The 14,335-nt window shown below is 40.5% G+C and overlaps 1 pseudogene; it reads right to left on the reverse strand.

The window, feature by feature from the left end:
* Positions 1–13,641: 13,641 nt before the first annotated feature.
* LOC124668777 lies at positions 13,642–13,743 on the reverse strand (annotated as a pseudogene).
* Positions 13,744–14,335: the final 592 nt, after the last annotated feature.

Raw genomic sequence — 14,335 nt, forward strand, 5'->3', positions numbered from 1 at the left:
ATGAAGTACTGTATTACGTACCTGTCGAAGTGCCGATTGATCGTGATCCAGTCAGCCACGACGGATCCCATCCATGGCCGCCCTATATCTCGCCTGCCCGGATCGCTGACCTCCAAGAACGGGATGGATCACAAATATCAGTGTTACACGCCCGCCCGTGTGCCTGAGATCCAAACCAATAAAAAGATTTACTCAAGAATCAGCGGATAGTAGTAGCCGGAAAATGAAAGACCCACAAGTATACCTCGATTTACATCACACGAGAGTGTCGCGGAGACTCGCCGCCACACCAATGATCAGCAAAAGAGAATGGCTCCGCTTCGCTCCTCTCCTCTCCTCTCCTCTCCTCTCCGAGCAAGAGTCAAAGTCTAAGTCACACGCGACGCACGCGTAGGATAGACCCCTCCTAGTATTTATAGACATGTATGGGGGAGGGCAAGGTTCGGTTTTCGTTCAAATCTCCAAAACTTGGCGCCACTTTTTTTTTTTGTTCCCGCTCTCTTTTGTTTTGCTCCATAGCCGGATCCTTTTCTTTACGGAAGCTAATCACAACAACCCACAGGGAGAGTAATTAAGAGATATGGTCTACATGCTGTGATTTCTGAAAACAAAAAAAGCCCTATTTAGTACCGGGTCATGCGCTTTGTACTAGTCAATTCCTGATTTCTGCCCGCTAGTTAATGATTGATTGGCTTCCATGTTTACCCTGCGGAGTTGCTACTTTATGAGGGGCACTTTTATCCAGAATTTGATACGGTCCAGCTCTCCTAGTATGAACCACCGGTTGAGAAACATTTAGGGGGTAATCGTGCAGTGCCACCACCAAATGATTACACCGTAAATGTTCCAACTCCAATGCCTCATATAGTGTCTCATGGTGCACCACCGCTACTTGAATCCAATAGTTTTGAAAATTGGCAGTTCTTAATGCGTTCTCATGTGTGCAGTGATACGTCTCAGGTGGGTTGTAGCTTGCGAGGAGACCTCGGAAGTTCCGATGCCGCAGCAGCCGAAGCCCTCCGACGAGAGACCTCCGGCCCGACGCCTCCTGGCGTGGCGGCGCTCCTATCCCGGCCGGCGGTGGCTAGAATAACCCCGGGGGATGGATCAAACCTGACTCCTCTCTTGCGCCATCATTTTTTACGACCCGGTTTTTCTTTTGCGCTGGGATTTTTTTTTATCGCGCAGGACATACCATCGCCACCGAAATTTTTGACGGACACTAGTCTTTTTATCCACGGACACCACCGATTGCAACAGGATAAAACCTAAACTTGTGATATATTACGATTTGCCAAGCAACAAAAACGACCATGCGTTCTGACACAACACAACATTTTTCCCAATCTTGATTATTGAGGTGGCATCGAACAAATAATTTTAGTTTTGTAGGAATTAGATTTTTTTGGATTACAAGTCATCACCGCGCCGTTATTGAATTTACTAATCTGTCATTGTTCATGTACAGTCATGTTTGAAACAAAATCTGCACATTGTTCATTTTTTATAGTGACAAAATCTGCACTTGCTTCCCAATACTCGTCATTTTTTTTTGGGCGGACCCACGGACGCTCCTTATCCCACGCTATTGGAAAAGACTCCTAGCGCGGGAGCTGCGGAGTCGTCGTTTCGCTGAAGGACGAGCGATCGTGAGCCGGCCCATGTACGCGTCAAAGCAGGATTCGAACCCGGGACTCGAACTTCGGAGGGTCAATTGCCGCTGTGGTACTTAAGTACTCCCTCCATTCTTTTTTAATTGACTCAAATCTTGTACTAAATTCGAGTCAATTAAAAAAGAACGGAGGGAGTATTTTGGATAATTGATTTGCACGGATATTCTTTTATCTACAGGCAAGCGCGAGTTCTTCTTTTGTTTAGCATGGTCTTTTTTTGTTGACCAAAGCGTTCTAGATAGGCATTTTTCCCATTTCTTTTAGGGCATCTTCAGCGGCGGCGCGACGCATTTTAGCGTCCGGAAATGTTCGCGCGCGTACGTTTGCGTTGGCCGAAATGGTCGAAATCGACCGCGCGTCCGTATCTCCCATCAGCGAGGCGATGGACGACGATGAGGGTCCGCCGCTCAAGCCTCCCGGCGGTGGCGGTGGCGGTGGCGGCGACGGCGACCAACATCAAGATCGGGAGAACGGTTCGCAACCGGCGCCCTTCCTACCCGACGACGTGCTCGCCGACATCTTCGTCCGGCTCTTCTAGCCTGATTCAGGAGATTACACCATCCACATTCCACAAGGTTGACCAGTCAACCAATGGAACCTAAAGATGCATTATCCAATTGACAAACAGGTACGCGTCTATTCAATATTCATGCTGATATCACCATCAATGGATAGCACATTAAGACGTTAATCCTACTTGGACTCAAAGACTTACAGGAAACTCAATTCATATTTCCAAGGACCTGACGACGTGGGCTTAGCCCAGTGGTTGGGGTCGCAGTGGCGCACCCCAACGACCGGAGTTCAATTCCTATCAGGAACGAATTTCGGAATTGTCACGCCAAGTCCCGCTTCTACTATATCAAAAAGTGTCTAGTTCCTCCTAGACACGGTTTCATATTTCCAAGGACCTCATCTACCAAACAAACTAGGAGGATATAGTTGATTTATTATTTACCTATAGAACTTGGTGTCTAAGCCGATGTAGGGGATGAAATACGTGAAGTAACTGTTGTCGTAGTGGTTCAGCAGTGCAGGTGGCTCAACAGAGAGGCCCAAGTAGCAGGGTGTGTGGCGTGGCGTCGGCAAGAGCGCCTCTATGGTTGCCACCCGCAGGTGGCCTGCTCGGCTACATACAACTACCACCATCGGCGGGATGAGTTTACCCAGGATTCATCCATGGGTTCATTCATCCATCCAATCCAACAAAGCAAAGGGAAAAAAGAAAAAATCGGCCACAGACAAAGATGACGGCTTACCCGGCCGTCCAAAACCTTCCTTCATCCACGCCTAGCTCCAGCCCCCGCCGCTGAACCTCCGATCCGCCACAGCAGCCCCGCCTGCCGATTTAAAAAAGAAAGGCAACATCCGTAAACAAATCTAAGACGGTGGGAAACAACATGGGATGACACCTTCTAGTCTAGTACTAAAACAGGATTACCAGCCGGAGACAAATTGGATGATGACGTCCGATGGCCAAGAGATCAGCCCTCCCACGTCTCCTCTCCTCTCCTCTCCTCTCCTCTCCTCTCCGAGCAAGAGTCAAAGTCTAAGTCGTCACACACGACGCACGCGTAGGGTAGACCCCTTCTAGTATTTATAGACATGTATGGAGGAGGGCAAGGTTCAGTTTTCGTTCAAAATCACCAAAAAAATGGCGCCACTTTTTCATTCCCGCACTTTTTTTTTGTTTTGCTCCATAGACAGCTCCTTATCTTTACAGCAGGTAATCGCAACAACAAACAGGAGAGTAATTGAGAGATATTGTTTCATGCCGTGATTTGTGAAAAAAAAAACATATTTACTGCCGGGCCATGCGCTTGGTACGTACTAGTCAATCCCTCAGTTTCTAGCCCTAGTTAATGATTGATTGGCAAATCCTTTATTTCTATGTTTACCCTGCAAAGTTGCTACGTTATGAGGCCACTTTTATCCAGAATTAGGTCCAGTCTAGAATCTATGGCATCTACTTAATGATTGATTGACCAATCTTTTATTTCTATATTTACCCCTCAGAGTTGCTACTTTACGAGGGCACTTATGTCCAGAATATGATCCAATTCAGCGGCACATCATCCGCTCTTTGATTGACACTCATATTGCCTTTTATGGTACCAAAAAATCAACGAGAGATTTCATAGCCCGATGGGATAACAATCGGTCCTCCACCATATGCGTGCTGAAAGGGAGGAATATCATTTTCTACCTTAATAGCAAGTTATTTTGTTTCCTATAACCTGGGGTTACTTTCAATAGTTAATACTACTCGCTCCGTATGAGTTTAACAGGCACACACGTAGTTTAAGAAAACACTTTGACCATTAATTTGATCAATAAAATATGGAAAATATGTCATTGGAAACCTTTTTTAAATATGAATCTAATGGTATAAATTTTATAGACATATAATTTATATTTTGTTGACCAAATTAATAGTGAAACGTTGCCTTAAACTGCGTGCGCGTCTGTTAAACCGATACAGAGGAAGTAGCAATCATATAGTGCCATATCCATCTCATTAATTTATTTATTAGTTTCTTTCCCGTACCTGCATCGGCGGAGCCAGCACCCAATCAATGGGTGTAAAGAGCACCCTAAACATCGCATTGACTTGAAATTTTCTCATTTATTTAAGTGTATATGATCTACATGTGTGAATGACATAGGTAATTGAGAGATATGGTTTTCATGCCGTGATTTGTGAAACCAAAAACCCCTATTTACTCTTGTTTATTCTAAGTCACACGCGACGCACGCGTAGGATAGACCCCTCTTAGTATTTATAGACATGTATGGGGGAGGGTAAGGTTCGATTTTCGTTCAAATCTACAAAACTTGGCGCCTCTTTTTCATTCCCGCTTTTTTGTTTTGCTCCATTGCTGGTCCCCTTTTTTTATACCAGGTAGACGGGAAAGTAATTGGCAAATGGTTTTCATGCCGTGATTTATGAAACCAAAAACCCCATTTACTCTTGTTTATTCCATAATCAACTCCTAATCACAACAGAAAGGGGAGTAATTGGGAGATGGCTTTGGTACCGTGATTTGTGATACACTGCGTACTAGTACTACCATAAGCCCTATTTAATCCTATTTACTACTTGGTCTTGCGCTTGGTTTCTGCAGCTTGGTTCGTGCCGTGATTTGTGAACCCAAAATTCCTATTTACTGGCTAATGCGCCATTGCCCTATTTATTCCATAGCAGTATTTACTCATATTTACTACCTGGTCATGCGTTTGGTGGTCAATCACAACAGACAGATTGGAGACTGATTGAGAGATGGGTTTTCATGCCGTAATTTGTCATACTCCTACAAAAGCCATTATTTACCCATATTTACTACAATACTTGGTCTTGAATTTGGTGGTCAATTCCTAAGTTTTTGGCTCCTAGTTAATGATTAATTAGCAAATCTTTTCTTTCTACCTTTAGACCACAGAGCTGCTACTTTACAATTCACATTTCCAAATCTGCCCAGCAAAGGAGATTTTTTCACTCTACCTACCCCTCCATTATCAACAGCAAGCGTCAGTCTTTGATTGGCTTATATTGCCGGTTGTCTTTTGTTAAACCGGAAAATCAACACAATACAAACCGGAGTACTACGGTACATGCAGGATTCAACAAGAGGGCAACAGCATTAGCCAACATTTTTAATGAAATCAATGGTCTCTACGTGCATGTTTTTAATTCTCAGCATTGTTACATTATACCAAGATATTCTCCAAGGACGGGATGGGTCACAAATATCAGTATTACATGCGTGCGTGCCTGAGATCCAAACCAATAAAATTTAATCATGAAAGTAACTGACAAATGGTTTTCATACCGTGATTTGTGAATCCAAAAGCCCCAATTTACTCCTATTTATTCCATAGCATTATTTACTCATATTTACTACTTGGTCATGCGTTTGGTGGTCAATCATAACAAACATAGAGGATATTGATTGAGATATGCTTTTTCATGATGTAATTTGTCATAGTACCAAAAGTGTTATTTACTCGTATTTACTACTTGGTCATGAACTTGGTGGCCAATCCCTGGGTTCTGGCCGCTACTTAATGAGTGATTAGCAAATCTTTTCTTTCTACATTTAGCCCGCCGAGCTGCTGCTTTACAATTCACTTCTCCATTTCTACATAGCAGAAGAGATTACACCAAGGTTCGCCTCCAATTTATCACTCTACGTACACCTCCATTATCAACGGTAAACGTGAGTCTTTGATTGGCTCATACTGCCGGATTTTTTGTTGACCAAACCGGAAAAGAAACACAACACAAAGATACTACGGTACATTAAATTATTATTATGCAGTATTCAACAAGAGGACAACAACACTATCCAACATTTTTAATGAAATCAACCATCTCCACGTGTATGTTTTTATTTCTCAGCGTCCTTACATTGCAACAGGATATCGCTTTCTTAAGGTTGAGACTTGAGTGAAACATGCCTCATGATCGACTCGTTCCTGCTCTTTTTATTTTGTTCCATAGCCAGATCCTTTTTTACACGTCAGGTAATCGCAACAGATGGAAGAATAAGTGAGAGATATGGGTTGAAACCAAAAGCCCTCTTTACTACCGGGTCATGCGCTTGGTTCTAGTCAATCCCTAGGTTTATGGCTGCTAGTTAATGATTCATTAGTATATCTTTTCTTTCTACTATTCTATGTTTACCCTGCAGAGTTGCTACTTTACAAGGGAACTTTTGTCCAGAATTTGATCTAGTCTAGCTCTCCCAGCCTGCGTGTTGACCGCCGAGAAGAATATGCCTTGTGTTTCATTCCATTTTTTACTGTACCTACAACTTAATTATAAAAAACAAGCGTCAGTGTTTGATTTTATATTGGCGGGTTTTTTGTTGACAAAACCAAAAAAAGAACCACAGTTTCGTCCTGGATTTAAAATACATTCCATTATTATGCTAGACTAGACAAGAGGATATAAACCAGCCAGCGTTCTTAATGAAATCATTAAATCAACTATCTCCACATGCATGCTTTTAAGTCTCAGCATCGCAAGTTACACTTGAGTAAAACATGTATCACGATCCACTCTGCAAGTTTGAGTGGATAAACTACAAACGCTCAACATTGTGTATGGATATTAATCTAGCAAGGCCTCCCAACTTGTTCTTGATTTTAGAGCATGTATTGGCCAAAGGATATTAATCTCCTAGTTTTGTAAGTTTATAGAAAAGCACAATAGACGGGTGATTAATCCTCCGTGAAAAGCACAATATCTAGTTGACCTCCATTTCTGTACATGTGCGCCTTGAAAAACTAGGCAAAATACACAGCCTTTACTGCCAAAGAATCAGACTAAATTGACAAGCAACAAGATACAGTTACACTCAGCTCCATCTCAATTCACAAAGCTATAATAGAATGTCAACAAGGATTTTTTTACAGCTACCAGGCTGGCCTCCTTGATTTACAGCGCAGACGCCCAGGAAATAAGATCAAAACATTAAGTGTGAGGGTTTGCTCACGAGTAATTAATTAATTATAGATCACCAAAAATCTACTTTCTATGTAACTCGCAGAGAATTATTACCCATTTCATGGTACTTATCTGGAAGCAAGTTTTCCTAATGAGTGCGGCTCTAGCTAGCTAGACCGCATCAGTTTTTGATGACCCATATTAGCAGTTTTCATGTGCTAGAATTACTTGTTTTATATAAAATGGAAACACAACACAGTAGCCATCTTCGATATTGTTTCATACACAAAAGGCTTGCTTTTGGTACTGGTTCACAACTTAGATAGCTAGATCGATCAAAGTTTAATTCGCCAGAGTGCTCGAAATTGTAGCATAACCTATTCCATTTTTATAAATATCAGATCACATATATAACAAATAATGATGACCAATAAAAACTATACTGAACAATTCCGCGGTACTCAACAATTAATGACAAGGAAGCTTGATGTACAACATATAACTTTCCGTAATCAAACATGAAACGGTACACATTGTCTATTATGAAATTCTTTCGAATATAAAATCTTGGCCCAATGCACTGTAGCCATATACAAGGTGCTAGCAAGCTGGTGCGTAGAGATAGCTCGACCAAGGTAAATGATGTGGTCTCCTTCTCCAAGAGTCTTCCAGCTTCCAAAGGATGCAGACAGCTGCAGATTCCAGCTACTCTCCCTGGCTTCTCGTCCTCGATCCTCTTCCTTGTCCTTGAACAAGAACAAATGATGGTCACCAGAGCATATTTATAGCAATAATAAAATTTGTAGAGTTTCGACTTAAACAACACAAGAGGGACACGAAAAGCAACAGTTTAGCCACCCTGTTAGTTAGCATTCAAGATAGGCGAGCACAAGCTTGAGCTGACACAAAAAAATAAGTTTAGGGACTTGGCTGGACTTCAAAAATCACAACACCTATCAGCACTAAACAATTTCAAGATTTACCATCGCATTTACAGCAACAAAAACTTCCAAAATAAGACGGCTTTACTGAACCAAGACAAACCAACATTGTTTTCTCACAGAAGGTCACAGATCAATTTTGCTCAAGTAACAGATGCATCAACTTTTTTACAGGGATCTAGAGGACTACATGTACAACAAAGTAATATGGAGCAACCTAGCATGCACCCAACACCGTTCCTAAATGGTTGACAACAGTTTGGAAGTTTAATGACGCAACAACTGTCAAGTCTGAGCAATACTAAATTTCGAGAGAAACTCGACAAGGGAAAAAGAAAAACAAAACCAAGAAAATCATCTGCCTGTGACAAAGGTCCAAAAATTTGATTATTCGTTTGCTCATTTAGAACTGCACATCTCCAACAGCGGTACAAACAATTGCTCGCCAACTATCCTAGATTCAACCTGCTGAATATAACCGGTACCGGTTTAAAAAATCATTGGTTTTACTTTACAAATTTGAAGTCAACAAGGTACTACATAATTAAAATTCAATAGAGCATCCCCGCTATTGATATAAACCTCATGGTAACACTCCAACACATGACATACAAAATTCATGGCAAAACACTAGGCGGAGAGAGGTACCAAGACAGGTAGGATCTGCTTGCAGGCATCAACGAACGGCTTGGCGAGCACAACCCCACTCTGCGACCTGACATGTTTCATGCCTTCCAAACATGGAGTGAACATTGTTTCTTCAATCTCTCTGCATGCAAGGACCAACAAATGCATCGACACACAATAGTCAGGGCTTTGACAACCACCGATCCAAAGCCTCCAAGGACTCGGTGTCCTGCACTGTCTCATCACTGAACAAATTCTCAGACATCGCATCAGAGATCAAACATCCACGAACCGGATAGGTTAACGTCCGAAGTAAGAAAATGCAACAAAAAAAACTGATCTAACCTTGTGGTATTAGATCCAAAACTCAAAGCACAGATACTAAACAGAGACTAAAAAATATGACTTAAATCATGATCCTGCAAATCTATAGAACAGTATTTTTTTTCTCAAAATGGCACCTACTTGAAAAAAATGTTTGGGCAAACATTCAACAAAAAGTAAAGCAGTGGGCCATCATCATACTTGTTTAGCATGCAAAGCGGGAAAATGGATAAATCATTGGAATGGTACAACATACTGGAGAAAAGTATAAAATCATATATGCATTTTAAACTTTTGCATGATCATCTATTACTACTAAATTGTGGGAAACCTAGTCTGAATCGTGAACACAATTATTACATTGAGTCGTTCTGAATAAATTCAATGACCGGGTACAGGTGTTATACGTTCTTAGTGATGAACTCAGGTAGTTTTATGCAGCAGGGCGACACTCTGCCAGGTGACATGTGTTTTTCTTTCAAGCTGTAGCTGCATCCGTTGCCTATGGTGAAGACTTGCTAAAATAAGTCGTAAATGGCGAAGAACCTATACACATTACAGTTAATAAACTGTAAGTTGATCAACAATCAATAGTGCGTGGAGAATAGTAAAATGACACTCATTGATCAAACACTTAAGCTGCAGATTAGGATATACAAAAGATTAAAGTACAACTAACTTGAAGTGCTTAATCTACACAATTACATGGTATAATAGATGGTCTTGTAGCATTAACGAACTCCGGCGGAAATCACTTAAGGTCAAAACTAAGTGATTTGAATCGCACTATAATTAGATGACAAATAAAATGAAAAGGGCACATACTAGCTGCAAACTAGAGGAAAGATGTGTAATTTCTAGATACACAACTGGTCTGGTGTGTTGTGTAGACTACATATCTATCGGGGCTTGCCTCAGGACACAGAAATTTCCAAGAAAAGAATATAAAAGTGTTCCCTAACCTACTCATCACATTTGGCAACAACATACATGAGGCACACCATCTCCAGCAAGCAACCATACCAGACCACCAAGGTTGGATAGGGAGTGTGATTACCATGACGCCATACTTGTTGGTGATGGCACGGCGAGAGTGTCGTCCTGCTCCTCCACGGTCAAGTACCAGGATGCCCCCGGCGGCATCAGCAGCTATCCATTGACCTACATTTATATTATGCCAAATATGAGTGTTCGCTTGAATAATAAGATGTCACAGATCAAAATCTGGTACACTTAAATCAGTTTAAGCGAACTCTTAAAAAATATCGGTAAGGCACACAACATCTTCCAAAATACCAGCATCAACAACTGGCCTCATAATCCTACCTATTGCAACAAAAACGACATCATGTGTAACAAATCACATGATTAGTTACTTGATTAGCAGTCAAACAGTTTAAGCGAACTCTTAAAAAAAGGAAAACCACATGTTGATTTAACGAGTTGGAACTGTTTCCGCAGCAAGTGATCTGGGGCCAAGTGAGGGAAATTACAGTACAAGTCAACTCAGTAAGCATGAAGCTCAAAACTTTAATAGTGTAGAACCCATGTCAATAAGTGTATTGAATTCATCTCAGAACTCAATGTGGCAATTAGCATTGAGAAGTGAGCAAGATTAAAATTTTAGCATGACTACCCTATCAAACTCCACATCTGGATAAAACAATATTGAATTTATTTCACGAAACTTGATTAACCGTGGCTATATCTTCTTGTAACAAGACAAAAATAATCAACACTTCAACACGATACATTTTCCAATGAATTGATAGGTTAGAAACAAATTAATATTCATTCAATACAAACTCTAAATATGATGACATTCTATTGATAGGTCAGCATACGTAGTAAATCAGCATTTCTGTCTTTATGTGTAAACAAAAATCAGAATCAGATTTTAAATTGCACATTAATGACTCAAATAAAAATCAAACTGGGTCCTGTGACTATGCATACTACCTCTGTCCCAGTTCATAGGGCTTGCGCGTATCTCTAGGTTCTCAATTTGGCCAACATAATATAAATTATACAACATAAAAGTTATATCATTAGAAAGTAGAACACGTGAGCTTTCTAATGATATACATTTTGTAATATATGTCTTGTATTATTATTGTCAAATTTACAATCTAGGGATACGAGTAAGCCCTATGAACTGGGACGGAGGGAGTACACAAGAACTGAAACCCAAGTTACAGGAGAATTTGGTGAGTGGAACACATGGAACGAGAGGAATCATCGGGTTTTTCCAGGACGAGAACATGGATGTGCCACATGTTGATTATAGGCTGAAAGAAGACCCAACAACACTAGCATTACCTAGCTGAGACTTGTGGGCCCTGGGCATTAACATCTGTTGTCTTGCATGGAAACTCTATGAACGAAAATGATGCCCAACAATCTAAACGAGACCTGAACAACGAAATCTGAAGTGTCTCCAGGTAAGCGTCGGGTACTAAATTGTTGGGCAAGAAGGACCTTCACTAAGCGATATGTATAGACATATTTATACCCTGAAACCAGGTTGCTTACAGATAAAATAAAGAAGCAAACATGAAAGAAATGAACAGCTAGGAATGTAGGTGGATAAGCCAAGACCATTTACTATTTTAAAATATTTAAGGATTCAAATTGTCATAATATTATCACACAACCAGCGAGGTTTGCAATAAGAAAAAGGTTGACATCACCAAGAGGGAGTAAACATGACTTCTGAAACACTTGATTTTTACTGTTGTATAGAGAACATGTACCAAGCGATATATAAACCATCTATGATACTGAAATGGGTAAAATGTACAATACCTTCAATGAGGACTTATTCAGCGGATACCATAAATTCCATTGTTAAATATACAATGCAGTTCTCATTGATGCAGGATAAAATTAGCATCAATTTAAAGCCAAACCAAGAAGAGAAGACTAACCAACTCATAGAAGAGAAATCTGCAAAGGAAATACCTAGATGACTCGATCTAGAGATGGAGGATCAATGGCCATGGGCATAATCTGGAACAGGCGGTGGAGGACATCATTTAGTTAAGAAAGTAGGCGAGGAACTCGGTGAACTGCCGCCCTGCGACGGCGACTGCCAGTGCACCGCATCCGTCTGTACATGTCAGGTATCTAAACACACAAAGGAATTAATAACACCGTAATCAAACTCGGAAAGTTGATAATTGGAAGAAAGTAAATAAGCTAGCTACTTGACCAATATGATTTCAAAATATGCAACCAAATACAGGGAAGCTTCATTTGTAGCTCTTTGAACTCCCACGGAAAACACAATGCTTGGTAATACACTACACGGTTACACGGCAAATATCTACGTCATCACATATTCCTTAACAGAATGAACCATCGTGTTTGTTTTATTATATCTCAAATAATTTAGTGAAATCTGAAATATTTTTTCCTAGAGAACACATTTAAGAGATGTACGAACCTAGCACCCATCATACTTATTATACATAAACTGGCTAGATTTGCATGACAAGTTTCACATCAGATCGTCATTTTTTTCTACCTAAGATAAGCACATTTGACAACCAACATAGAAATCAGATCAGAACAAAATCATTTGCCAACATATAAGAAGGAGAACAGTACCCTCATGTACATAATTCACTATTAATATTTGCATTACGCACTGCACATACATGAGCACATTATTTCAAAACCAAAGCGAGGATTTAGCTAGGCATGCACTAGGCATGTAATTTCTAAACAATGATAGATAGCTCACTGTTGCACAAAACATATACAGGATCATGAATTTGAATCGTGTAAAGTAGCAGATCAGGACATTGCTACCAGTAGAAAATTTTACACCTCACAAGTAGTATATCTGTAAAACCACAAAAAGAAACGAGAGCACTAAGATCTGGATACAAGCTAGCAATTATATCGAAGTACTCCTAATCCTAAATAGCCAAAGCCTAACAATTGTAAAATCATGTAAAGGAGAGAAAGAGAAGAACCATAAACTCACCTAAACATAGAAGCGTCAAAGAAGACCGGAAAAAATGATGCAACAACCTGCTAGGTACAAAAGGTAGCATCAAAAAGGATTGTTCGAATAATTAAAGGTGATTTGCAGGAAACGACATTAAAGAACAAAACAATAACTCCAATCAAGGTCTGCCTCAAGTCCAATCCTAAATGATGATCACCGTTCAACTACAGTAATCCTAAATAACTCAAGAGTTCAACCAAATAGCAGCAGGACACAATTACACCATAATGAACCATAGGGAGACAAACAAGCAATAATATTAAAGATAGTATAAGTCAAAAGTATGGATACCAAATATCAGGTTGTCATCATAGAGAAGTCTTCAACATACAATAGAATAGGAGTGGTGCTATACTACAATACAAGCGCACACTAACGCGACGACAACTACTCGGTTTTAACCAACACTGCAGTGCACCACAAAAATACATTCAGTGACAGAAGATGTTCTTGGCACCTTCTTTGCGCAAAGGAGCTGGCAAATAAGAGGAAACAGACCAACGTCGGCTAATGACAGTAGGTAAATGTATATATGGGAGTGTGTATCTTGGTAATATTGCCACTGAACATAACAACAGCAAAAACAGGCAACTAACACTTCTAGAGATTTGCTATGTAGCAGATTGTTTGAGAACTGTGTGGCACAGAGAACTGCAGATCGTTATCGCCAACCTTCAATGCAAAGATTCGCCGCTTTACTAGACCCCTTTGCTCCGTGACAAGAGCCAGAATTGCTTAACCAAAACTAGAACAATGTAAAATAATGGATATATTCTCCCTAGACAAAACATGATCAAGACCACATAGTACTAAATAGAATCATTCACAACGATATAACAACAAGATGAGTCTAAGAACACAATATCATCAAGTCCATTGGCTTACCAAGAATACTACCCAGGCCTAGATATTAGATTCTTAGCAGCAGACTTTGGAAAAACTAGAGGACTAACTATTAGAGCACATGGAGGAAAAAGAAGAGAAACCCAACAACTTACCTAAACTTTGGAATCAAAGAGGAGGTCATTTGAAAGACCATTTAGTATGCTATTGGCACCTTGGTGCTAGTGCTCGCAAACTCAAAATAGACCCTTGCTTGGCTCCTTGCCGTCTAAGTAGCACCAACAACAAGAATTTCGTGGATCTAGCTATTCTCAAGGCCAGCTTCATCCGTGGCCTTCTTCACATGTCCCATGGTCTGGTCTTGCGGAAGAGGTCATTGTTTGGCTCCACGAAACCTGCCACGGGGCAGAGCTTCCCTCCTCAGCTTTCCAAGAGCACTGTTTTCCTTGTTGTACTTCTTGAT

The sequence above is a fragment of the Lolium rigidum genome, chromosome 6 (genome assembly GCF_022539505.1).
Source record: "Lolium rigidum isolate FL_2022 chromosome 6, APGP_CSIRO_Lrig_0.1, whole genome shotgun sequence".
Classification (NCBI taxonomy): domain Eukaryota; kingdom Viridiplantae; phylum Streptophyta; class Magnoliopsida; order Poales; family Poaceae; genus Lolium; species Lolium rigidum.